Here is a 25475-nt window from a genome sequence, read left to right as displayed (position 1 = left end):
AGTCAGGTGCACACATTCTAAATTTGAGGATCACCAGCAAGTCTTTATCTTTGCCTTACCATAGTGCTGAAAATCCCCAGCAATATACACAGAAGGGATTGGATTAGAAGACATAGACTTGGATCCAAGATCTGCTACCAACCAACTGAAGAAACCTGAGCAAGTTAAATTCTGAGTGTCAGATTTCCTCCAATGTAAGATAAAGTTAATTGAAAAAAAAAAAAAAAGTATTGCCACACCTAACTCCCAAGTTTATTATAAGAAAGAACATAATTTATTTCAAAGACATTTAGTGTGGAACTTGCAAAGTACTATGAGAAGCGGGATATCAGCATTATTAATGTTTATATATTTTTGAGAGAGAGACAGAATGTGAGCAGGGGAGGGGCAGAGAGAGAGACAGAATCTGAAGCAGATTCTGCTGACAGCGCAGAGCCTGACATGGGGTTTGAGCCCACAAACTGTGAGAATATGACCTGAGCCAAAGTCAGATGCTTAACCAACTGAGCCACCCAGGCACCCTGAGGATATCAGCATTATTAAAACATCAGCTTTACAAACATCCCTTTGAAGAACTATCATGAAAATAGCAACTGTCACCAGTTATCTAATGCTGCATAACAACTTACTCCCAAACTGTAGTATTCTTATAAAATCTCAAGATCAGGAATTTGGAAAGGGCTCACCCAGGCACCTCTTGCTTATGATTTCTCATGATTGCAATCAGACTTCTGCTGGAACTTCTTCAGTCATCCAAAAGCATGACTGGGGTTGGAGAATTTACTGTCAAAGTGACTCATTCCATGGCTGTCAAGTTGGTGCTGGCGGTTGGCCTCTGCCCCTCTCCATATGGGCTACGGGGCTGCTTGAGTGTCTTGACAGTTTGACAAGTTGGCATCCACCATAGCGAACAATCCAAGAGACCACCATGAAGTTGCATAGCCATTTATGATCTAACCTTGGAATTCACACACACACAATCACTTCCACTTTGAGCTCTGCATCAAAGGACTACACAAGAGTGTGAATCCTAGTAGGTGAGATTCACTGGGGATCATCAAGGACGCTCACTACCAACATTTAACTATTTATATTTTTCTACCAACTAGATTATCAAGTGCTCTCAGATAGAGATTGATAGAGAATTGAGAAAGAAAACTGTGAAATCAGACCAAAGTAAGAGATACTTGTATGTGCTGTCACAGCAAGTAACCCCAGACAAGAACATAACTAAAGGAGAGAGCAAACCAAATTGTTTCTTGAAAAAGATGATGGAAGAATAGTAGAAATAACCAATAGCATATTGCACGATATTTTTAGACTAGCTTAGCTCACAAAAAGCTCAAAAATGGTCCATGTTTGGGGTGCCTGGCTGGCTCAGTCAGAGAGGCATACAACCCTTGATCTTGGGATTGTGAGTTCAAGCCCCACATTGGGTACAGAGATTGCTTAAAACAAAAAAAAACAAAAAAAAAAAAGTTGCTCATGTTCCAAAGGTCTTACAATCAAATTGAGCTTCTAACTGAAGATCAAATATTTGTAAACAATTAGCTACCATTTGAAGATAACTTATGCAGTAATTTTTTTATTAAGTAGGCATTGCTGATAATTTGACAATTTGTTCCCAGATGCATTATTCACCATTCCTTTCTTTTGCTCTGTATTGCAGGTAACTGAATTCTGCCAACTGTATTTCTTGGACTCCCTTTTTAACTGTTTCTGGCTGTTTTCAACCAATGGGAGGCATTGGCTAGAGACTGGAGTATGGGGCAAAGGAGCCAGGGGATTTTTTTCCCTTTCCTCTCTAGGTAAAGTCTCCAACAATAACTGCATCTTCTCCATATGTCTAACATCCACCAGACAACTGTTTTCTCTGGACTCCTGGTTCCTCTAGGAGAGGTTCTCTCAAGGTGTGGTTCTCATGAGGAGACACTGGCTCTTGGGCTTGTTACCCTATCTCCTGCCGTGGGTTTCAGGTTATTGCTATTTTCTGTCTTCTCTATCTCCTGTAGATTTTTTAGCTCTCCCAATATGCACTATTAAACTATCTGATGTAGGCTCTGTTTTCCTGACTAATCTTGATTAATAATGGTAAAGAGTCATTATAAATGGCCCCAAATTTTTGCTCAAACAATGTACAAAATGTGAATCTAATTAAAATTATGTAGAATAATTAGGTAATCTGGGATCTAAACTGGTATATAAACATAATGATATACCTACCAAAAAAAAAAAAAAAGGGACACCCCTATTAAGTCTCAAAGATCATGCATACATGGGGTTTGTTGGATGTTTGGGAGGATAGGAAGGAGAGAAGAGTGATAGGCTGTATATAAACAAAGGTAACTTATTTAGAAAGTGTCTAAACAAGTGGCTATATGATCTTAGAGGAAGAATACACATTAGTCTCAGGAACCTGGATGGTGGACATAGAGTAGGGAATATTGAATGTCACCTTGATGGATGAGTAGATCTTGAAAATTTAAGTGCAGGGATCACAATGTTCCAGAAATAAGGAGGAACAGATACAAATTTCTGCAGAAAAAAAGATGAGAAATTTACTATTTATAATGAAATGTCTAGTTTGCCTGGAATATTAGAACAAAACAGGAATAGTAGGCTGGGTCCAATTGAAGGGCTTAAGTGATGTTTTAAGAGTCTCAGTTCCGAGTTTTCATATACCCATGGCTTCAAACTAGTATATGAGTGACACTTCTCGCTTATTCGCCACAATATGGTAGCGGGGATTTTGTTTTGTAGCCTACCCAATCTGATGTACCTAATAACGTGCTTGGCATAGCAGGTGCTCAATAAATATTTGTTGAATGAATTAATAAGGCACAGTCTTCTTATCATAGTTCACAGGAACTGTAAAACCATTTACTCATTCATATAAGGAACAGGCCCACACTAAGTGAAGGGCCTTATTTAAATGTCTTCCCCAAACATTTCACAGAACAAAGCACAGCATTAAGAAACCATTCTAACTACATTATCAAGTTAACTGCCAACACCTCTCAAAATGTGAGCTTCGAAGCACACGAGTCTGTGAGACCTCGGAGATTATTTAGCACAATTTTTTTTTTTTTTTTTTTTTTTTTTTTTTAGCACAAGCTGGGCTTGGGTTCAACAGGATTCAACACTTATTTATCCCTTAAAATATGTTCGTACTAAACTGTGGCCCTTAGCAGGGGTTAATGGATCTTCAAAATGGAACGTCTTTCCAAACTTGCACAGCTGCTATGAGTAAAAACACCAGACTCCCAGATGCCAGGCCTGTGTGACAGAGCTCTGGCACCAGCTGAGTTTGCTATTCATTATTCCATTGTCTCACAACACCCCCGGAAAACAAAGCCCTATAGATGGAGGGTCGTTTTCCTGGCTTGTGAAAAGCAAGGCCCAAAGGGCAGTGCTTGGAAGAAATCCACCTGTGGGTAGGGACTCTTAATTGAAATCTCAAATACGTTTTAGCACTCTGGAATGCCACTTCTTGGAGTTATTGCCGTTCTTCCCCACTGGGCACATCTTTACTCTGACTCTTGTAAGGATGGGAAGCCATTCCATATATGCAGCAGCCTGGTAAGTGTGGCTCCAGTGAAACATTAACAAATCCTGCCTTTGGGAAAGCTGTTTCTGACCATGGATGCTTGCTCTGGGCTCATTCACGTCAATTAGTTTTGTCTTCTTTCATTTCGAACTTGGCCTCTTTTTAACAAGCATCTAAAATCCCCATAACCATGAATACAAAAAAAAAAAAAAAGAGGTTTGTATTCTTTTTTGCAGTGGACATGTCTGTTTATCAAATATTGTTTCAAAGCTGTATGTGTGTGTATTTTAGCAGAAATTTTCATCGCAAAGGGAATTTGATCCTTAGCACTTGACATTCTGGAAAGAGTGAAAGAGGGAACAATTTTACATTGGTTATTGTGTCTGTGAAGGTAGGGAGAAAGAAAATTTGTATGGTGGTTGCTTACTAAACTATTGCTGGAGCTCTGGTATCATAGCCCCTGGAAAACAAAGTTTTTTTTTTTTTTCTATTAATAAGTAGATATCATAGATGGAAAATAGTAACACTCTATGAGTAGCATTGAGGAAATATTTTTATTTCTTACACTTATCTAAGACCAAAGGATTTTATTTGCCAACGGCAATGTTCAGTTTAGCAGTGAAGAAAGCACTCAGAAGATGTCACCCTGAGGATGTCCTGGTGGGATTGAAACTAGAGCACCTGGCTAAAATTCTGGAAATCCAGGAAATTATGGAAGGTATGATTATGGCCCTGAGGTTCCTCTACCCATCAGTTATCACCTATGATCCTAATTAAAACTTTAAACATCTGAGATTTGTCTGGGAAAAACTATTACATCATTCCGATATCTGTTTCTGTTCAACTTATTTCCATTCTATGTGGATATAAGTAGAGTCTCAAAAATGATTGCCTGTTCAAAATAACAGACACTCCCAAGCACACTGGGTAGAATGTATGCATTTATCAACCTGAGTCCTCTCAAAGCATGGGCAAAATTTGATTTATAAATAGAAGAAAGAAGATGTACTTTGTCAAAATTTAAAATTTAAAAATCCATGGCAACACTGTATGATTATCTTATACCTTGGTAAATTGTTTTAGTATATGCGATTTTTCAAAGCACCTTTATTTATTCATTTCTACAGGGAAACTAACATGAGATAAAAAAAATATTGGGAAGAGCTTACAACCATATTGAAGTTTCCAGTTGTCTAACAATAAAAAATAAATACAGCTGAATTCTGATTTCAAATCTATTGCTAATTTTTAAAATATATTCATCCCTTATCTCCCTTGTCCCATTACATTATCAATACTATATTTGTTTATTATTCTTACTTTATGATGATTTCAATTTTTGGTAAACATTATGCTCGTTCATCCTTTTGGAAAAATTGAAGCAATGTGGACAAGTCCAAAACAAAAGTTTAAACAATCTCACTATCGAGGTGCCTGGGTGGCTTAGTGGGTTAAGTGTCCAACTCTTTATCTCAGCTCAGGTGTTGATCTCAGGGTCATGAGTTCAATCACCGCATCAGGCTCCAGGTGGGGTGGAGAGCCTACTTAAAAAGATCTCACTATCTAGTTGTTGGAGCCCCTGGCTGGCTCGGTCAGTGGAACATGCAACTCTTGATCTTGGGGTTGTAGTTCAAGCCCCATGTTGGGTTAGAGATTACTTAAAAACAAAATCTTGAGGCACCTGGGTGGCTCAGTCAGTTGAGTGTCTGACTCTTGATTTTGCTTCAGGTCATGATCTCACAGTTTGTGAGATCGAGCCCCACATCCAGCTCTGTGCTTACAGTGTAGAGCCTGCTTGGAATTCTCTCTCCCACTCTTTCTGCCCTCCCCACTCACACTCACTCTCTCTCTCTCTCTCCCTAAAAATAAATAAGTAAACTTTAAAAAATAAAGTTATAAAAAATAAAATAAAATCTTCAAAAAATTAAAAAATTAAAAATCCGACTAACATTAAAATAGACAATATTGAAACGGACATTAATCCTCTCATGCCTTGTATGTGACCAAGCAAGATAAACACATGAACTTATTATTTCTAATTACAGGTGTCCAAGATTGGGGTGCCTGGAATCAGATGCTAAGATGGAGTTTGGGGAGCAACATATCTATGAGAGATCAACACAGGTGCAGGGAAGCAGCACCAGGCAGAGGGAGAAGTCAGTCTATGATGCAGGCTGGCCAACCCAGCGGGGAATGGGGGTGCTAGGGCAAGTCAGGCCTGTGGAGGCTCTTACGTGGAACCTTTGTGTACCCACTTGGTCAGGGAAGGCAGACTGCTCCCAGCAGAGTGTGGAACTGGCAAGGTGTCTCCACGCAGCTTATCCTTGAAGGAGCGGGCGGGCTTAGGCTGTCTGCTGATCTCACTCCCTTCAGCAGCCAGGCGAAGGGCAGCAAGGCCTTCCTTGCAGGGGCGTCAGGGCAGCGCACCTCCGCGCCCCCTACAGCAGGGGGGGAGTTTTTAGTCTTTATTTGATGAAACGTGGCCAAGAAACCAGTTCTTCTGGCACTGTTATCAAGTCCAGGAATTAAAACATTGCACAGAAGTAGCTTATATAACATCCAGCCAAGTAAATTTAGACTTGCTCTCACATCTTTTCTCTAGTTAAAATAATTGCCTTAATAACTTGATTGCCTTGTAGTTTTAGAAATGAATCCCTGTCGCCGTGGCATATGGAAGTTGTTTTTTTTTTTTTTTTTTATTAATCATCTGCTAATTCCTTGCTTATGTTACATAAAAGCGTAGATTCAAACTTGGAAAGGACCCATATTTTCATCTTGTCTAAATCCTGCATTTTACATCTGAAAACACTGGCTTATAGAGATAAAGTCCCTCATCCAGGTTTACCCAGTGGTAGAACCAGGGCAACAATTTGTTCCTTAACTACTAATATAATTGCTGTTTTATAAAAGGTCAACTTTTTTTTTAAAGGATAAATTTAAAAAAGGATAAATGATGAAAATACACCCCTAAATCTTAATCTCATAACATGTACCCCCAAGTGTATGATATTTCAGAGTTTATCATGACAGTTTTCATTCTAAGTACTAGCATTTGAATAGGTGACTATCAAAGAAGTAAACTATCTTAGATGTGATCTTTTATGAAAGAGATGAGCTGTCAGGTTGCTCTAAGACATTTAGCAACATCTAAACCCTATAGAATCTCAACATTCTCACAAATGATACTTCATATACAGTTCAGGGTATCACTTTTGGAAATTTTTAGAAAATGGAATAAAATTGCATCTATCTTTTGGTCTTTTAAATCAGAGTCCTGTAGCTAGCAAAATCTTGGGAAAGAAAAAACCCTGATAGCCTGGTCTTATTGCTTACATATCATGCTTTGTCATGGTTACAAAGTGGAGGGAAAAAACCCTGAAGACTATGTGTGGCAAACTAAAGGGTTGAGGCAATACTAATGTTTGACACCCATCACTGAGTATTAGCACAGACACAAGGTCACATTTGTCTGTCACCCCTTTTATGAGAAGGCTGCCCCTTTCGAGTCCTTGAGCAACATAAAGAAACCAAGACCAGTGTATCTCAGAGACTCTTCGGAGGTTCTCTCAATGCCGTGATGTTTACAGGACTCAGCTCTGAGTTAGATATGTCTCCCACCCAGTTCAGATTATATACGAAAGTGTTTCAGAATCTCTCTGAGTATCTGTGCCCTTCCATTGCCATGACAACCAAGGATATTTTCAGAGAAGTCAGCCAGTCACTCAGCAAATGCTGAGGCATGGGATTCAGAAGATTCACTTTTTTCTCATGAATTTTTGGAATTTTGTGACGGCTGACATTAACCCTAAGCACTGACATCTTGGTATCAATGTACAGTCAAGATTTTGGTTCCATGTGTCAAAAATCCAACCTAAACCAGAATAAGGCAAAGAAAGGGGGATTTGTTGGCTCCTATAACTGAAAAGTTTAAGCAATTGTGACTTTAGACATTGATAAATTCAAGTTCAAATATATCTTCATTAAACTACTCTCTTTCTCCACCTATCTCTAAGTTCTACTTTTCTCTGTGTTGGCCTCAATCTCATATAGACACTGAGTGACCCAAAAATAGTCACCGGCAGTTTTAGACTTACATAGACTTATAATTAACAATGCCAGAAAATAGAGTGATCCTTTCTCCAGATAATTCTAGTAAAAGTCTCAGGGAAATCTCTAAGTGACTTGGTCTGAGTCATGTGTCCCACATACCTGGAAATTGGGGTATAGTCAGTACCACTCAAAACAACTGGACTAAAAATGAAGGAAGAATGATTCCACAAGAAGACATTGGGCATTAATAAAATGTTCACTGAACAAGCATACAGTTTGGGTAATCTCCCATGAATAGCATAGCATCAAAACACATATGCGGATGTTGCATGACCAGAGGAAAGAAGAAACATTCTAATCCAAAAGAGAGCAGGCTGAATGACAGAAGGTTGAACATTCCATAACCCTGAAAAATCACAGAAACGCAATACTGTCTGGAGTGGCTGTGACTGCATGCAGCTTGCGAAGACACATATTGTTCACTAGAATTGTACCACATTTTAATTTCTATTAGTCGGATCACTTTCTATTTTAAATTTAATTAACTGATTTAAAAGTTGCTTAAGCAGGGGTGCCCGGGTGGCTCAGTCAGTTAAGCGTCCAACTCTTGATTTTGGCTCGGGTCATGAACTCACGATTGGTGGATTTGAGCCCTGTGTCGGGCTCTGTGCTGACAGTGCAGAGCCTGCTTGGGGTTCTCTCTCTGCCTCTCCCCTGCGCATACTCTCTCTCTCTCTCTCTCTCTCAAAAACAAACAAACAAACAAACAAACAAACAAACAAACAAAACGTCCTGAGGCAGAAGCTTATCTTCTGATTCGCACAACTTGGGTCATATACCATCCTTGAACCAATCACTGGGATACGTATGGTACTTTGATCAGCCAGACTTGAGTTATGGGCTCATCCTAGAAACCAGAAGCTGAAGTCAATTTTGTTCAGACCACACCTATCAGGGGTTGGGGATTATGCAAGGAAAAATTAGGATGCAATGTCAAAACGATAAAAAGAAGATATCCCCTATATAAGGATCCTCCTCACATTTTACAGCACACATGATATAGAATCCTGGAAGCGACAGAAGAGGATGAGATCAAGGTTTAGATAAAAAAAAAATTGTAAGACTTAAACAACTTCTCAGTCACACTAGGAATAAGGACAGGAACTTTTAAAAATCAAAAAGGGTGAAGCAACAACCTCTGGGTCACCAATGACAAAAAAAGCTTTCAGCACAATTTATACTTGGGATCTTTGATCCCTGTGGCTGCTCTGACTAAATCCATTTCCATCCTTGATTTTTAATGTCTTCTCACTTGGCTGCAAATCCAGCTACTGCAGCTCTGTTCTCGTTCCATGGCCTCAGGTTTGATGCCTCTCTTGGTGTCCCAAAGCCTAGCCTCGGTTTTGAGATTGATCCTTGTTTTTAGGTATCCTGTCATCCACACCTGTCCCTCCAGCTGTCCTCCTTTGATATCTCAGCCCTCACACCCAACAGTTATTCATTCCCAGTCGTCTCTAGCATCTGTGTCTTGCCTCCATCTGCCCATGGGTAGCAGAAATCATTCTTCCTCCATGAATCTATATGTCAGTATCTCTTTAAAATCACAAAGATCTTGAAGTTTTAGGATTTTGGCAGGACTATCCTCAAGAACTTCTTTTTCCTGCATGTGAGGTGCAGAGACAGTACAATGATGCAGGGAAACGTTGAGGTGGGGAAGAGGTTGGGAACACTCCTATGTACATCTTCCATCTTCACGGCCACATAGGAGAGAGAAACAGATGCTCGGAGAGATGCAGGACGGTCTGCAGAAACAGCTGTGGAGACGTGGTAGGTAATCCGTTAGATGACTGAAGACATTTCTCAGCTGCTGTGAGGTCCCAGTTGAGGACATACAGCACGAAAATATGTTGTAGGAGGAAATGCATTGTATTTTCCTTCTCTTGGTTATTCGAAGATTTTTAAAAAAAATATTGGTATGTTTGTGCGTAAATTTCATTAATACTTATATCAGTTGAATTGCATAATTACTTGCCTTCTAGGTTGGTAAAATCATCAAGGGGTCGAGGATAAAATGAGTCTAAAAGACAGTTTGTGATCCTCAAACACCGTTAATAAAAAAGCTGTGTCAGAAAACCAGAAACCTGTAGGCTGGTTTTTGTTTTTAAGTCTTAGAGCCTGTAAACTTATAATCCTTTACCAATGATTCTTCAACCTTTGTGTTCCCGAAAAAAATCCTGACTTAGTAGATCAGTATTGGAGATTCTGAATGTATATTATTACAACATCCTATGATTCTAGAACTTGGTCGATATGAAGGCACAGGCATAGCATCTGTCAGTCTGTACAGTCTATGTAGTGGTACTGGCCCACTGAGTCATCTTTCTCACCAATTTTATCCTGATTCTGAAAGGTCAAATGTACTCTTATTTCCATTTCAGCGAAGTATGATATGTTTCACCAGTTTGGGTATTGGTATATGGTTCCCAATAATTAGCAAAGCAGTTCAAATGGCAAACTGTATTTACAAAGGAATCAAAAGATGATAATGAGCAAAGCTAAAAGCCTTAGGCATCACATTTTAATGGTTAGATGACAGCAGACTCTGCTAACTGATTGCATTTTATAACCACAGTCTAATAAGGAAATTCATCTTAAAGGATTGCCCAAATTCCTACACATGAATTTTCCAGAAGTAATAAAGCAGTAGTAGAGATAATGGCACATTTTACATACTGGAGCTTATTATGATATACCTGACTCATAATAGGAAGCTGGGGACTCTGAGCTATAACTTACCAATGTAAAAAGGGGGAAAGCTACAACTGTGATGAAATATTTGTTATGAACTTAGAATAGTTGCTCTGATCATCTGTCCCATGTCTCTAGCTGAAAGAAATGTAACCTGGATCAGGGGAACCTTTGATATTTTAGTTTTTGGAGCATAGAACAACCTATGGAGAGCTGTGCACATTCCCTGCAGCCAGAAAGTCATAGAATTTATTTTAACTTTTTTTTTTTTAACATGTATTTATTTTTGAGAGACAGAGACAGAGAGAGCGCGTGAGCGGGAGAGGGGAAGAGAGAGAGGGAGACACAGAATCCGAAGCAGGCTCCAGGCTCCGAGCTGTCAGCACAGAGCCCGACGCAGGGCTCAAACTCACCAGCTGTGAGATCATGACCCAAGCTGAAGTCAGACGCTTAACCGACTGAGCCATCCAGGCGCCCCTTAAACTTTTTTTTCTTTATATATCATTTATTTATTTTAAGAAAGTCATGGAATTTAGATTTCAGGGAGGAGGAAGAGAAAAAAACATGACCTGGTTCCTCTAAAGGGATGGACAACATTCATTTCACTTCATTTCTGAGCATGTGCAGCTCTGCAGCGTTCCTCTTGGATACACCTAAAACACAAGCGAAGCTATACGGCAGAAATGAGTACAAAGATGATGGAGTGATGGAGACAAGTGACAGGATGGAGTTAGAGATGGGATGGAGTCAAGATGGAAATAATCAGTGTGTATGGAGATGCTGTTCTTCCCCTAATGTCCTAATTCAAACAATTAAACCCACTAGAAATTTCCTGTTATCATTAATTCATTCAATTACTTACTCTACAATCTTAAGTGAACTCATGCTTTGTGCTGAGGTTTGTTAAGGTCCTGTCTCAGGAGGCACATCCTTCCCTTCACATTTTACAAATAAAAAAATAGAAATGCAGACAATCAGGGCACCTGGGTGGCTCAGTTGGTTAAGTGTCCAACTCTTGGTTTGGGCTCAGGTCATGATCTCATGGCTTCATGGGTTTGAGCCCCGCCATCAGGCTGTGCGCTGGCAGTGCGGAGCCTGCTTGGGATTCTCTTTCTTTCCCTCTTTCTCTGCCCCTCCCCCACTTGTACTGTCTCTGTCTCTCTCAAAATAAATAAATAAACTTAAAAAAAAAAAAAGAAATGCAGACAAGAGTACAAAATCCTATTCTTAATACCAGTAATGAGAGAGAGAGAGAGAATACAATCTTAGCATGAAATATATCTAACTTATCTTTTTAAAGCTTATGGGGTGTTGAAGACTTGAATAGTTTAGCTGAACAGTCTACGACCTATCAACTAAAAAGAGTATTATTCAACCATTTAAAAAGGACGAAAAGCATAGATAATGTGAAAAATGCTTATATTATAATAGAAAATTTAAAAAACAAGATGTAACATAAATTACAATATATATTAAAAATACTAAATATAAAGGCAAAGAAATTAATCTAAATGTTAGCTTTGGCTGTGTTTAGATTGACAGGGCTATAAACATCCTCCTTTTCTATCTTCTTCCTGTTTTTATATATTTCCAGATTTCCTTTTATGAAAATAAACATCATATAAAAGAAAAATATATATAATCTACTAGATAATGTCTAAATTTGGCTAATATTTTAAGTGTACATCATTGCATGTTCCTTTTGAACTTTTGTTACTGATATTTATAAAGATGTTTTATATTATAGCTTTGGGTTTCCTTCAGCCTTTGAGCCCAAGTGTACAAAATGTATCTATCTTTTTATTGCTTGTACACTTGTACGTCACTGAATTGTCCTCTGATGATTATTACCTAATAGGAAAGAGAGCCACAGATCAGAAGAGGTTATGAGATTGTGGAACAGTAAACTTGGCTTTTTCTCTCTGATGCTACCCTATTTTATTTTGAAATTGTAATTTTTAATAAGACTACCAAAGAGCCCAACAAAAATACTTGCAGTGGTTCTGGGTTTCTAGAATTAGTCAGCATCCATTGTGTGTTAATGTGTGAGTTTCGCGACATGAATGAAATATGCAGAAAAAAATGTTTCTAATAAATATTTGAGAAATTTGACATCATGATAGAAATTGAAGATAACTATATTTGACTCAAGGCCCCACTGATTCTCAGTCCTTCGTTTACTATTGTGTGCACTAATTTTAACATAGTCAATCAGTGAAAACTCATTTATATATTCGAGGTTGAGAATTTGTGGTCATTAAGACAATGACTTGAGCTACCTAACAATACAAATGTGTGTAAATGGCAGAGAGATATTTTTCCATAAATTTAATAGAATAAACATTCCAAATATTTGAGAAATGGTTATTTATGTATATTTTAGGGACTCTATTTTTATCACCATCCCACCACAACTGAGGCCTGGTAAAATATCTTTGAGGTAGGCTTAAATCAATTTACACTGCCCTAAGCTTAATAAGTCCAAACCAACAGGGTTTTATCAACACAGCAAAATAAAAATTAGTCAGGATAAAGGTATTTATACTCTACTGTATATGCATAGATGGGTGGGTGTATGAATGTGACTATGTGTTTGAGAATGTATGTGTACCTTTCCTTGATGTAGGCACTGATGGCACCAAGTGTGGTGTGAGAGAGCTTGGCTTCCCTTCCCCATTTCCATCAACCTCATTTCTATATTTTTTATATGCATGATAGATGCTTCCTAATCTTCTGAGAAATACTATGTAAATGCAGCTTCAAGATCCATCTCACATCTTTCTCTAACTAGATGGTCAACCCTAAGACTCCTAAGCATCATATAAATAAAAACTCTGGAACAGCCCTCCCAGGGAGATCAAGGGGCTCTGGTGACTCTTCCTGCAGAGAGCCCTTGCATCTATCACCTTCTCCTGGACACCAGGTCAATTTAGTCTCCCACAGATCTAGTTTTGCATGGGTAGGCGTCCCACTTCCAACCTGTAGCTGTGAAAAAAATGAAATTAAATCTTACTCAACCTCTGTCTTGCCAGAATGATAGGAAATGCAGTATGTCACTATTAATTTTTTTTTGAGGGAGAGTAGGTCTTGTCATTCCTAGAGTCCCACAAAAATTCAAGAAACTTATATAGTGCTTCCAAAATGAAAAGGTCCACTTCAGTTCATAATGTTCTTCACTGAATGTCATTCATTCATTCATTCATTCATTCATTCACCAAACACTGAGAACTTACTAATGGACATGCACTATTCTAGGCACTAGAATCAATGAGCTACAAATCACCATCCAGGCCCACTTGGACCTTTGATGGCAGGCAGCTCTGTGGCTCCAAAGCTAAGTGTGACCACTGGTGGGTTTGCTGATGCTGACTGGCCTGAACTAAAGCTCCAGCTTCTCTAAGTTGGCTCCTAAACCCTTCCCCATAGGGGACTCACTTCTTCCAGACACCACTGCCACTCTCCCTCTAGCTGTCTCTGCCCATCTTTACTCTCTTCCTTCTCCCCACTCAATACAAAACACACTCTCCACTTCTCCTTTCCTCCAATGTTTCCCTTCAGAGCATTAAAGCCCAGAAAGCAGGTTATCTGTAAGTAACTTTTGCTTTTTGTGCTCTAACACAAACCTCCTCTCTGGTAAGCAGACACAAAGGTCTGCTTGGAAGAAAGGGCATTGGGGAAAGTTTCAGAAGAATGAAACCCAAGTTTGTCTGACAATAAGAAACCTTGAGGGAAGTGAGGTGAGGTCTTGGAGAGCCTTTGCTTTCCTCAAGCCCGTTCACCTTTGGCTTCCCAGGGATTTTTTTTTTTTTTTACAAGCTCAGTCTAACCTGTTATGAAATTGAATTTAGGTTGATTTTTTAATAGGCCAAAGGACTTAAGGTCAGATCTCATGAACTTTATCTTGGCTCTAACATTTGAGTGATTCTGGGTCCTATTTCTACAATCTTATCCAAAATAAAAATAGATAAAACGGAAATATTCTAGGCTTTCAAGAGTCTATTTTTCCTATTTAATCATCCCTATATCCTTTAATCTTTGCTAATTCTCTCTAGCCTGGACACATTTAGTACAATTATCTGGGGATCAAAGCAATTGAATGTAAAAAAATAACATTTATAGTTACTCCCACCAAAAAAAACCCCCAAAAAACCCAAAAACAAACAAAAAAAAACATGTCTACTTCATTTATATCTCAGGTAGGAAAACAACATTCAGTCACTGAGCTAAAGCAAAATCAAACAAATCACAGGGAATTTTAGGAATGTGTGATACTCAAGGCATTCTGTGATAGTTTAGCTCTTCTAGAATCAAAAGCTAAACTTTGGGGTTTTGAAGTCAGCCCTTATTTGAGAGTCTAGACATCAATGAGCTGATGTGAGAAGGAATATAATTTGGTTTTAGAATGAAATATAAATCTTACTGTGAATAAATGAGGGGTACAAACTCTGTAATTTGCCCAATTTTCTAAATCATCTTCACAGCTAATCTTATGGAACATAGCATTTAACTTTGACTTTGGACAGCTTTGGCATTTCTGTACTTGAGGGTGGCTATGAATCACTTGAATCTTAAACCATATATACTCTTTTTTCTATTTCTCTTTTTTCCTGTTTCTGGCTCAGAAACAACAACAACAACAACAACAACTCAGAGATGGGGTAGAGATCCCTTTCTGGTAAACAATATATTGTTTCCCCTTATCCAGTCCCTGCCATCCTTACTCCAAACACTTCTTTGTCTTGTTACCTGTATGTGCCCCACACAATCCCCTTTCCTACAATCCTTGGTAGGAATCCAGTTTTTATTTCAAGTCTTAGACATTGCAAGGGTAATATATGAAAACAAAACAAAAATGCCTTTAATGCATGCTGGTGAAGAGCTTTGGTAAGTTTAAAGATTTATTACTCTCAAAGACAAATGTTTAAGAGGTCTCTTTTAAAATGGAGTTTCCCTGGAAATCTTATATTTGCTTTGGAATTATTTGTATATTAATCATTTGCATATAGCTGGATGTGTGCATAAGAAGAAAATCCACAACTCCATCTCTGCCATGGTGACAGTAGGAAAAGGTGGGGTCGAATCAATGATTTGGTCTTCTATAAATATAGGAGTAGGCAAGATCAGTAGTGGTAATCTAACTACCAGGTAAGTATTTTCAAGAGTCAATTTTTGCTGGAATCTGTCCTGCAGAGTGTATAAGTTTTAGTAATATTACTTCAAGTGTATTACATTTCTAAACAATTTAACTAATATTTACTGTACCTTTTGTAGAAAGGAAGGAAGAGGGAAGAAGGGGATGACAGGAGAGAAAGAGAGGAATAAATGTGATTAAATGTATACAGCACAATGGATTTTTCTAGGTATTTTCATAAGGCACCAATGCATAGATCTCTATAATTGAGAGTTAGATTTACGACATTACTTATATTTTTATAAACTTATTCTGAATCTGAGAGCCTAAAATTTCAAACAAGAACCTGAAATATTAATTTACATGCATAAGCACATTAATCAGCCTCAATGTCAAAATGACCTAGAGTGAATAGATACTATGAAGCTGAAATGGATCAGACTTTTCTTTTCAAATCATTCTTAATAATTAAAAAATCCACCTCTCAAAATAAACAATAAACCCAATTCCTTACAAAAATTTAAATGAATGCCATAAGTTTTTTACATCTAAAACATAAAGAAGAAAGGTTTTCTCTTCTTATTAAAAACAAATAAAGCTATGACTGGAGTTCTTTCTATACACCCGAGATTATGCTAAGGTCTGTAGCATAATCTTCTCTTCATTGTTACATCCTGAGATACAGTTTTCTTCACTTTACCAAGAGGAATCTAGGTCTCTAAGGTCTTGTGGATATGATGTGTAGTTCAGGATTCCAGCCTTGGATTACCCAACTCCAAAGTTCACACTCTCACTTCTTATAGTTCAGGTATCTTATAGCTTTGATATGAATATAGATTGAAACCAGAAATGAAAGAATAATGTTTGAAGGAGAAAGCATCTAGAGCCTATGTCAATAAGATTAAATTTGCCACAGATCAAATTCAAGCAAAGGGAGCATTTAGGAGCTGGTCAGCTCACTAAGACCACACGAAACCATTGAAAGCAAATACATGGTGAAGTGAAAGCAATGAGGGAAAGTAACTTGAGGTGATGGGACCTTTATATCTGACTGCTAAGCCAGTAAATAACATAAGAAAATTAAAATTAATTAATTTCAAGAGCATCTATTGAGTGTATCCTATATGCCAGGAAGAGACACAAAGCCAGGGTTACAAAGACAAGTCTTACAGGGAAAAGCAGATAGTATGTCAGTTAGGACTCCTTGAGTTCAAGTGATGGAATACCTGATCCAAACTGGTTAAAGCAAAAAGAGGTGACACTGAGACCTTAACTGAGGTCATTGAGATGTTCCAGTGGCTATGTGGTTTCAGGCATGGCTTGACTGGGGCCCAAATAACGTCACTACATGTCCTCCTACACTCAGCCCTCAGCAATTTTGGGCTTATGTTTACCTTTAATTTGTCCTACAGGCGAGAGGTTGAGAGAAATCAAATAACCTCATAGAAGGACAAAAGTCCTAGAATTGAATATTATTGACTCTGATTGCCTTGCTTGAGCATATTTATCCATGAAGCAATCACTGTGGCTAAGGGGATGAGAGGCACCCATTGGCTTAGGCTAAAGTAGGTGCTCTGGTTCTAGAGCTTACAGGTGGTGGAATTAGTACAGGAGGCAAGGCAGTGAAGACTAGACAAACCAAAACTCTTATCTTAAAGTCATAAGAAGAAGGAATGGACTTTAGGTAACCGAGTAAATGTTTGCCACCTGTACGCAAACAATTATTTCAATACAATGAACCAAGGGGTGAAATCAGAGAGTAGGAAGTTTCTAACGTGGTGAAATGTGACATTTATGCTGAGTCTTGAGGATAAATGGAAATTGGTCAGGCAAATGGAGGAAAAAGAAAAAATTACAGCAGTGGAAAAAATAGGATAGTTTTGGGGAATGGTAAGGAGTATTAGCCTGTAGAACTGGATGTTGACACTGTGAGAGACAGAGGGAAGGAGGGGGTGGGGGTACTGTCATAGGAAAGATCATGAATTCAGACTTCATTTACTGAGTGGTTCACTGAAGTTTCAAACAGTGCCCTAAGACAAGTTGGGAAACTTTTTCAGTAGAGGGCCAGTTGGTAAATATATGAGGTTTTGAAGGCCATATGGTCTCTACTAATTACTCTGCCTCTGTAGTGTGAAAACAGCCATAGACAATACATAAATGAATGGGCATGGCTGTATTCCAATCAAACTCTATTTACGAACACTGAAATTTGAATTTCATATAATTCTTACATCTCAAAAAATGTTATTCCTAATTTTTTTCAACCATTGAAAAAGTGTAAAAACCATTCCTAGCTTAAGGATGGTAAAAAAATTTTTTTTTTCTAATTAAAAAGAAGAGGTAGGCCAGGTTTGGCCTGTGCACCTGGTCATAGTATGCCGACTCCTGTTCCAAATTGATCAGTTTTATGTTTTTGGATTGCCTAAAGCAAAGACAAAAGGGACAATAGAATAAACAGAGATTAGGGCAAGAAGAGATCTTAGGAGATCATAGGACTGATCCAGGTTGAAGTTGGCTCATTATAGATGAGAAACTGAGTCTTGATTAAGAAAGACAAATTGTGAACCAGCTGACGAGGTTGCCTCTGTTCCAGGGTTAGGCCCATCAAATAATCAACTGGGAGTTATTAGAAAGAGAGCAGGATAGAGGTTGGTCGTTCAGGTGGCAGAGAAGGGAATAATATAATCTTCAGAGGTAGACTGCATTTCCCAAGACTTGACAGATGTGGCAGGGGCCTGGGTCAGTTTTGTGGGGAAGTACAGGAGGTGCTGGGACCCCAGGGTGGGGACAGGTTGTGGACAGCTCCATAGATGCTTGGGGTCAGTGGATGAGGTTAATGGTACCCAAGGAAAGAATGCCATCAAGGGAGGAGATGGCTTTCAACTGCTTTTCAGTGGGTTGGAAAAGAATCTCAGTGGTGATCATTGTGGACTAAAATATGAAAACTCTTCCCTCTTCTGGATTTTACAAGCCCTCATGTTCTTTAATGATTCCAAGAGAAGAAGACACTGTCTTATGGAAACAGACTGAGTTGGACTTTCCATTATCCAGGTGGCTAGATCCTGAGCCAGATTAAATTTCAGGAATGTGATAGTTTCTGAGCTCTCTCACATGGTGGGAAAATTCACACCAATGACCGATAGGAAATTTGAATTTTTACTACAGGTATTTTAGCTGAGAGTTTGCACTGAATTTCTGTTTACTGATTCTAGTTAGTCGGGATATACTATGGAACAAGCAGATTTCATCCTTAATCAAGTCAAAAATTCCAATTATGTAATAGCAAAGAAGCATTTCTGCCATCCTGAAAATTTAGTCACTCTGTATACGGTGAGAAAGTGAAGATTTCTTGACAAAAACATGACCCGCCCTGGAGAAAAAAAACTCCAAGCATGGGTCCTTCACCCTATGAATCAAAACAAACCCATCCATGTGAAGTATTAGTCTGTAACTGAAGCATTTATATATAAAGCACAGCATAGTGCTACAATGAATGCAGAGTTTCTTTGTAAGACGATTTATCAAGTAGAAAGGAATTTATAGACATCATATAAGAGAACACTTGCCGTAGTACATTTGGAACTTTTATTCAATTTGTAGTATTCATTATATTAAAGTTAAATTCAATAGGCTTTATATGAATAAATTCTTTCTGAGATTTTTTTTTCCAAAGGGCCTATTCAATGAAGTATTGCTAATGGCCACTTAATCATCCAACTAAGGCACAGATATAGTACTGTGGAAAGTAAAATGGTTTGCTCAAGGCCACTCCACTCATGTAAGCACTGGAAAGCAAATGGAAGTCTTAAGATTCCTAACTTAGCTCTCATTTCTACCATTATTATTGTCCCTGTTTTTTCTTCTACAATTTATACTAATGCATGCACCTTTATAATTTTGAGTAATTTCTGATGAAGAGGAGAAACAAAATCATTCTGCTTAATATATTTATTTCCCCTGTCCTTGGAATGTTTCCATTCTTTCATTCTTCTATTTGAAAATAGTTAACGAGTACCTCTTCAGTAATAGACATTGGACTAGATGCTTGGGAAACAAAGGCAAATAATAAGTAAGCCCAAATCTTACTCTGAAACAGTGGTGTTCACAGTACAGCCAAACATAGGCTTTGGCTTCAACCTGCTGGCTTCAGCCCAGAAGTTGTTAGAAGTGCAAAACCAGACCCCCAATATCAGCCAACAACTTGTGTTTTAACAACTCCGAGTGATCCTGTTCTACACACAGGTACGAGAACCACTGGTCTGAGGAAAGTAAGACAAGCAAATAGATTCACAAAACATTTCAATAAAATAACAGGTATGTATAAATTTCCATTGGAGCAGAGAGAAGGAAGCTTCCAATCTCTTCTACATTTGTGTAGAAAATACATGCCCTATCTAAAATGAGTGGATGTCCTTGGCAGCCTCCCTTGCATAAAACATTTCACTGTTCCCTATTGTTTTCAGGATAAAGTCCAAGAGTCCTGGCACGCCATTTAAGGGGTTCCAGGATTTGGTTCACCTTCTTTCCAGTCTCATCTCTTGCCACTCCATCATCATACAACTTGTAGCACAAACACATGCATACTATTTTCACCTCCCCTGTGCCCAGAATGCCTCTCTCATGCCTCCCCCCAACCCTGGACAGCATTACGACTCCCTCAGTAGAAATTCCCTAAGAGAAGTCTCCTTTCTTACAGCTCTCACGACTCCAGCTGTGTATTACTCTATCACTTGGTTTATCACACTGTATTCTCAGTTTTTCTGTCCATCTCTGTCACCTATTAGCTCCTGCAAACAAGAATGTTCAGTATTCATTTTTGTGTTCTTAATGCTGATGCATTTTGTGTTCTTAATGCCTGGCACCAAATGGAAGGACAAAAAGTGTTTAATTAATGCATTTTTTTTAAATTTTTTTTTTCAACGTTTATTTATTTTTGGGACAGAGAGAGACAGAGCATGAATGGGGGAGGGGCAGAGAGAGAGGGAGACACAGAATCGGAAACAGGCTCCAGGCTCTGAGCTGTCAGCACAGAGCCTGATGTGGGGAAATTAATGCATTTTAAGGAAGGAATATATTTCTTTCATAACAGGTTTCTGTATTATATGGTTAGCCTTTCCAATAGGTTTATTCTCACTCTTCAACTCCTGAATTATTAGGGCAGTACATGGATTGGAAAGTTCCTACGGTATCAAACATTTTGAATTATAAAGGTTGTTGGAAAATTAATGGAGAACATTTAAAATAAGAATGTTAAATATTCTCATCAGTATAAATGGCAAGAATGCTTGTAGTTTTCTTTGGAAATTTTTTCTGTGGATATCTGATAAAATGCTTCCCTCTCATTTGTCAAAACACAATGGCCAGACTAGAGGATCATCCTTATCTGAAAAGGACATTGTTAATTCATTTCCTCCCCATCTTGTCATGTTATACCAATTTTAGGGTTCTTTGCAAATTGACACTTTGTCTCTGTCATCTTTACTTAATATTTATCCAAAGATTTAATGGGTACCATTATGTGTTAGTTCTAGAGGTAAAAATCAGAGAGCTACAATATAAATACCATGTATTGGGAAGCATGTGACAGGCATTGGGAATACTATATACATACTATGGATGTTAATGCTACCCATAATCCACAAGGCAGGGACTGTAATATCCTTGTTAATAGAGAGATTAAATAATTTGCTTAAGGTCATATGCCTAGTAAGTTACAGAGCCCCAGACATGAGCTCAGGTTGCTCTGATTGTATTATGTTCTAATAACTGTATATTGTTCTTCTGGACCTCCTTCTTGGTTTCATGCTGTTAGTTAGATATATTTAATTCCATTTTCATAGATGCCTCTGTCATCATGTACAAAATTTTGGAATACCTAGCAATTAGATTTCACTTTAGCATATATACCTTTATTTTTATTTATTATATGAAATTTATAGTCAAATTAGTTTCCATACAACACCCAGTGTTCATCCCAAAAGATGCCATCTTCAATGCCCATCACCTATCCTCCCCTCCCTCCCACCCCCCATCAACCCTCAGTTTGTTCTCAGTTTTTAAGAGTCTCTTATGCTTTGGCTCTCTCTCCCACTCTAACCTCTTTTTTTCTTTTTTTCTTTTTCCTTCCCTTCCCCCATGGGTTTCTGTTAAGTTTCTCAGGATCCACATAAGAGTGAAAACATATGGTATCTGTCTTTCTCTGTATGGTTTATTTCACTTAGCATCACACTCTCCAGTTCCATCCACATTGCTACAAAGGGCCATATTTCATTCTTTCTCATTGTCACGTAGTACTCCATTGTGTATATAAACCACAATTTCTTTATCCATTCATCAGTTGATGGACATTTAGGCTTTTTCCACAATTTGGCTATTGTTGAGAGTGCTGCTATAAACATTGGGGTACAAGTGCCCCTAGCATATATACCTTTAGAGGTAGACATCATTCATTCCTAAGTCCCTTGTACGAAGAATCTATGTTACTCTCCTCTGTCATGCATTAACAGTGACCTTAAAAAATTATTTAGATGATTAGACACTATAAATGGCTTCAACTCAATTTTCATGCCATTAATTCTTTCCACAAATATTGATTAAAGCATGAACAGGATATGTCTAGGTCCTGGAGCTATGAAGGGAAGGAGATAGTGTTTCTCAGAGAGAGATTGTATCCAAAGACAGATAAACAGGTAATTACTACAGAGAGTGTCTTGGGAACAATAGCACAGAGAGCTATAAATACAATAACGGAAGGACACATGCTCTACAATTGGGACTGGAGGAAGAGTTGCAAATGTATTCCTAGAAAAATAATCCAGTTGATACCTTCCACTGAAAGACAAGTGGAAATTGTGCTAAAGGAAGAGATTATTTCTGTATAGATCTGCAGGCCAAAATTCACATTCATAGTGCCTGTGAGAAGAGGCAAGGTAGAAGGGTGTGCTGAAGCTCTTTTGTTTTATGAGTTTAGAAAAATGGGAACTCATTGAAGGGATTTAACCAGAAGAATGGCATATTGAGTTTTATAAAAGTTTCTTTGGTTTCTGTATGGAAAAGAGAAGAGGTAAAATAAATGCAGGGAGCAAATAAATCCATTAAGTGGTTGTGGCCATCATCCAAGGGCCCATGATGGTGACCTAGTGTAGGGGCATTGGTGTTTAAAGAAGTGGGTGGACTGAAAAGATATTTACGAGTTAGAATTGACAGCACCTGATGGGGGGTTGTCAGTGGGGGAGGAACTGGAGAGTGGGATTGGAGATAACATCCAGGTTTGTGACTTGGGACAGCTTTTACCAGGCTAGGGAACTCAGAGGAAGATGATGAGTCCTGCTTTTGAAAGGTTGAGTCTGTGAAGCCAGTAAAACATCTTACTGTGGATTTGGACCATGCTGTTCACGAAGACATTTACAGAAGCCTTAAAGGACATAAGTATTAGGAAATGTCTATAGTGTGTCAAATGCTTTCTTAAAGCCAAATTATCAGAAATTACCTCTTTTTGAGCTTAGGTTAAGGCTGAAGTCCAACATTTCCTTATAACCCTTAAAAATTTTAAATGTATACTTTGATATGATGCTTAGTATCCACTTAAGCCTAGTTTTGATGGGCATGATTCCAGCAATTAAAATTATATAATCAAAAATAGATATTCCCCACATGTCTCAACAAATTAGCCATCCCACAGGCACCACTGAACAGATATTTTCTTAATGTTCAAATTTTAACTTTCATTGGAAATCAGATTACTGAAATTAATCCTAGAATAGCCTAAATTTAAGAAGCTTTTTTAGTATTTTCATTGATTGAAATGTGTTTGTGAAGAGCCTCCACCAGCTCCTATGGTGAATCAGCAAACCCTACCACCCAGAGTCAGCCATTGTTAGTGTTGATCAAGGTTTCTATGGCCATACAAAAGCCCTCCTAGAGAAGGCATCAGCATGCATCATATCAAATATTGAAACATGAACAATCTCGAATAATCTCTGTCATAAATACAATTGGTCTGATGAAAGTGACTTGATTCAAATCCCTGAACAGACTGTGCATATTCTTTGCAAGTCTCAAATATAATTTCATTCCCTCCACAGTAAAAAATAACACTTGCGAGACTTTTATGTTCATCGGGCATAGTCATTCAGATGAAAGCAACCAAAAGTGAAAAGCACAGCACCTAGCAAGTGCTGTTGAATTTAAAATCTTTCTGGGTTTGATCAGAATCTTTCAAAGTCCTTTTTCAGGGCTTTATCAACCTGATATTCAAAAATGAAGCAAAGAAACAAAGTAACATAATCAGAGAGGGTATTATAAGGTCTGTTAACAAAGTAGCTCAGACACTCAGTTGAAGAGAAACAGCTGTGGATGCTGAAACCCTTAATAAATTAACCCTCCTGTTGCTATTTACAAGAACTCTCTGTCATCATGACTGTTGTGTCTGTCATTTGCACCTGGTATGAGAGTCTTTTGGAGCAACCACATATCATTTACACACAGTCAAGAGCCATTGCATTGTGGAAACATTATTTCTAAATGCTGACTCCTTTGAATTTTAACAAAGAAAATGCTTGGATGCCTATTGGAATAAATAACGCATTACACTGAAATTTATTAACTAGAAGATACGCATGATCTTATTTTTAAAAAAATTTCTTAGTTCCTGTGTTTTCTGACTGGTGATGCTTAATTAATCCTAGTTATTGTCATATCTAACTGTGATTTAGGATGTCACTCAAATGTATGCCTCTGCTCTGAATGAATACTGTCACTCCTATACATATAATTATAAAAATGCATATATATATGTGTGTATATATATATATACATATACATATATATATATATGTATATGTATATATATAGTATGCATATAAAGTTTTCTTTTCTTTTTTTACTTTTCTCCATGATGTCTTAGTTTACTCAGAAAAAGTAAGATTCTTTTGTTCTTTTTTCAGAGACTCCCCTTTAGCAAAGCAGTTACCTGGTCAAAAAGTTACAACACCCTTTGGACAACAGGGAACCTTTCAACTCAACTGCAGATATTTATAAGGAATCGACCCTGATAGAACATACACTTTTGCACCTGATTATCCAAATTTCTGAAGCAAGAAGAAGATGATGAAGGAGGATTCTGGGAGAAAAAGATGATGAGAACTAGGGAGGCAGGGAAATCCCTAACATATGCCAACAGTACCTTCCGTGTTCATGGTTCACTTAGATATGTTGTTTTTTTCGGCTGGACTCCTAAAGACATTTATTGCTTTCCAATTATCCTCCAACTCGGCCCCTGTTTGGCAGCCTTAAAGCTGCCCCCACAAAGGCCTCTTCACTTCCCATTACATTCCTCTAGTCTACAAATAAAAAACATGGCTCATCATGAGGCTTCTGACTTCTGAATCAGGTTTCTGCTCTTGGCAACAAGCCTCTAGGGACCTTCTGCCTCTGGAAACTTAATCCCATAAAGATCTGATGCTACATCCTTGAAACATAAATTTCTCTTTAATTTGAAATCCTGCTGGATAACACTATCTGCTCAGGAGAGCAGCATGCATGTATGTTGTAGATAAGTCCACTTTAATCAGGAAAAGTGGCCAAGATATTCATGCCAAGGAAACCAAATAAATGGTTTTCAGTGACCTGATTTACATTCTCACTGTTTGAGTTTCTATTTCTCATTGGTGAGTGTCTGTGGTTACTGGGGAATATATGATTGGTTCCCAGAAGACCCTGAGCTCTACCTGGCTCCTAACTTTGAATCTAACACACCCAAAGCTCAACCAAGCATTAAGGGAGAAAGAGGATCACAAAAGGAGAATTCACCTCCCAGCATTCCCCACAACTCGTGAACACATACTAATTAACACAGTGCAAAAAATTTATCTTAACACGTGCTTAGAGTGAGCATCTCGAATGCATCTGTCCCAGGTAAATGAGGATGACCAGTCACCCTGTTTGTGTCTTCTCTTCTCAGTTGCTCTGTCTTTTCTCTCTTCCCTCCCTAACAGCTTT

The sequence above is a fragment of the Prionailurus viverrinus genome, chromosome B4, assembly GCF_022837055.1.
Source record: "Prionailurus viverrinus isolate Anna chromosome B4, UM_Priviv_1.0, whole genome shotgun sequence".
Classification (NCBI taxonomy): Eukaryota; Metazoa; Chordata; class Mammalia; order Carnivora; family Felidae; genus Prionailurus; species Prionailurus viverrinus.
Note: the sequence above shows the minus strand (reverse complement) of the source record.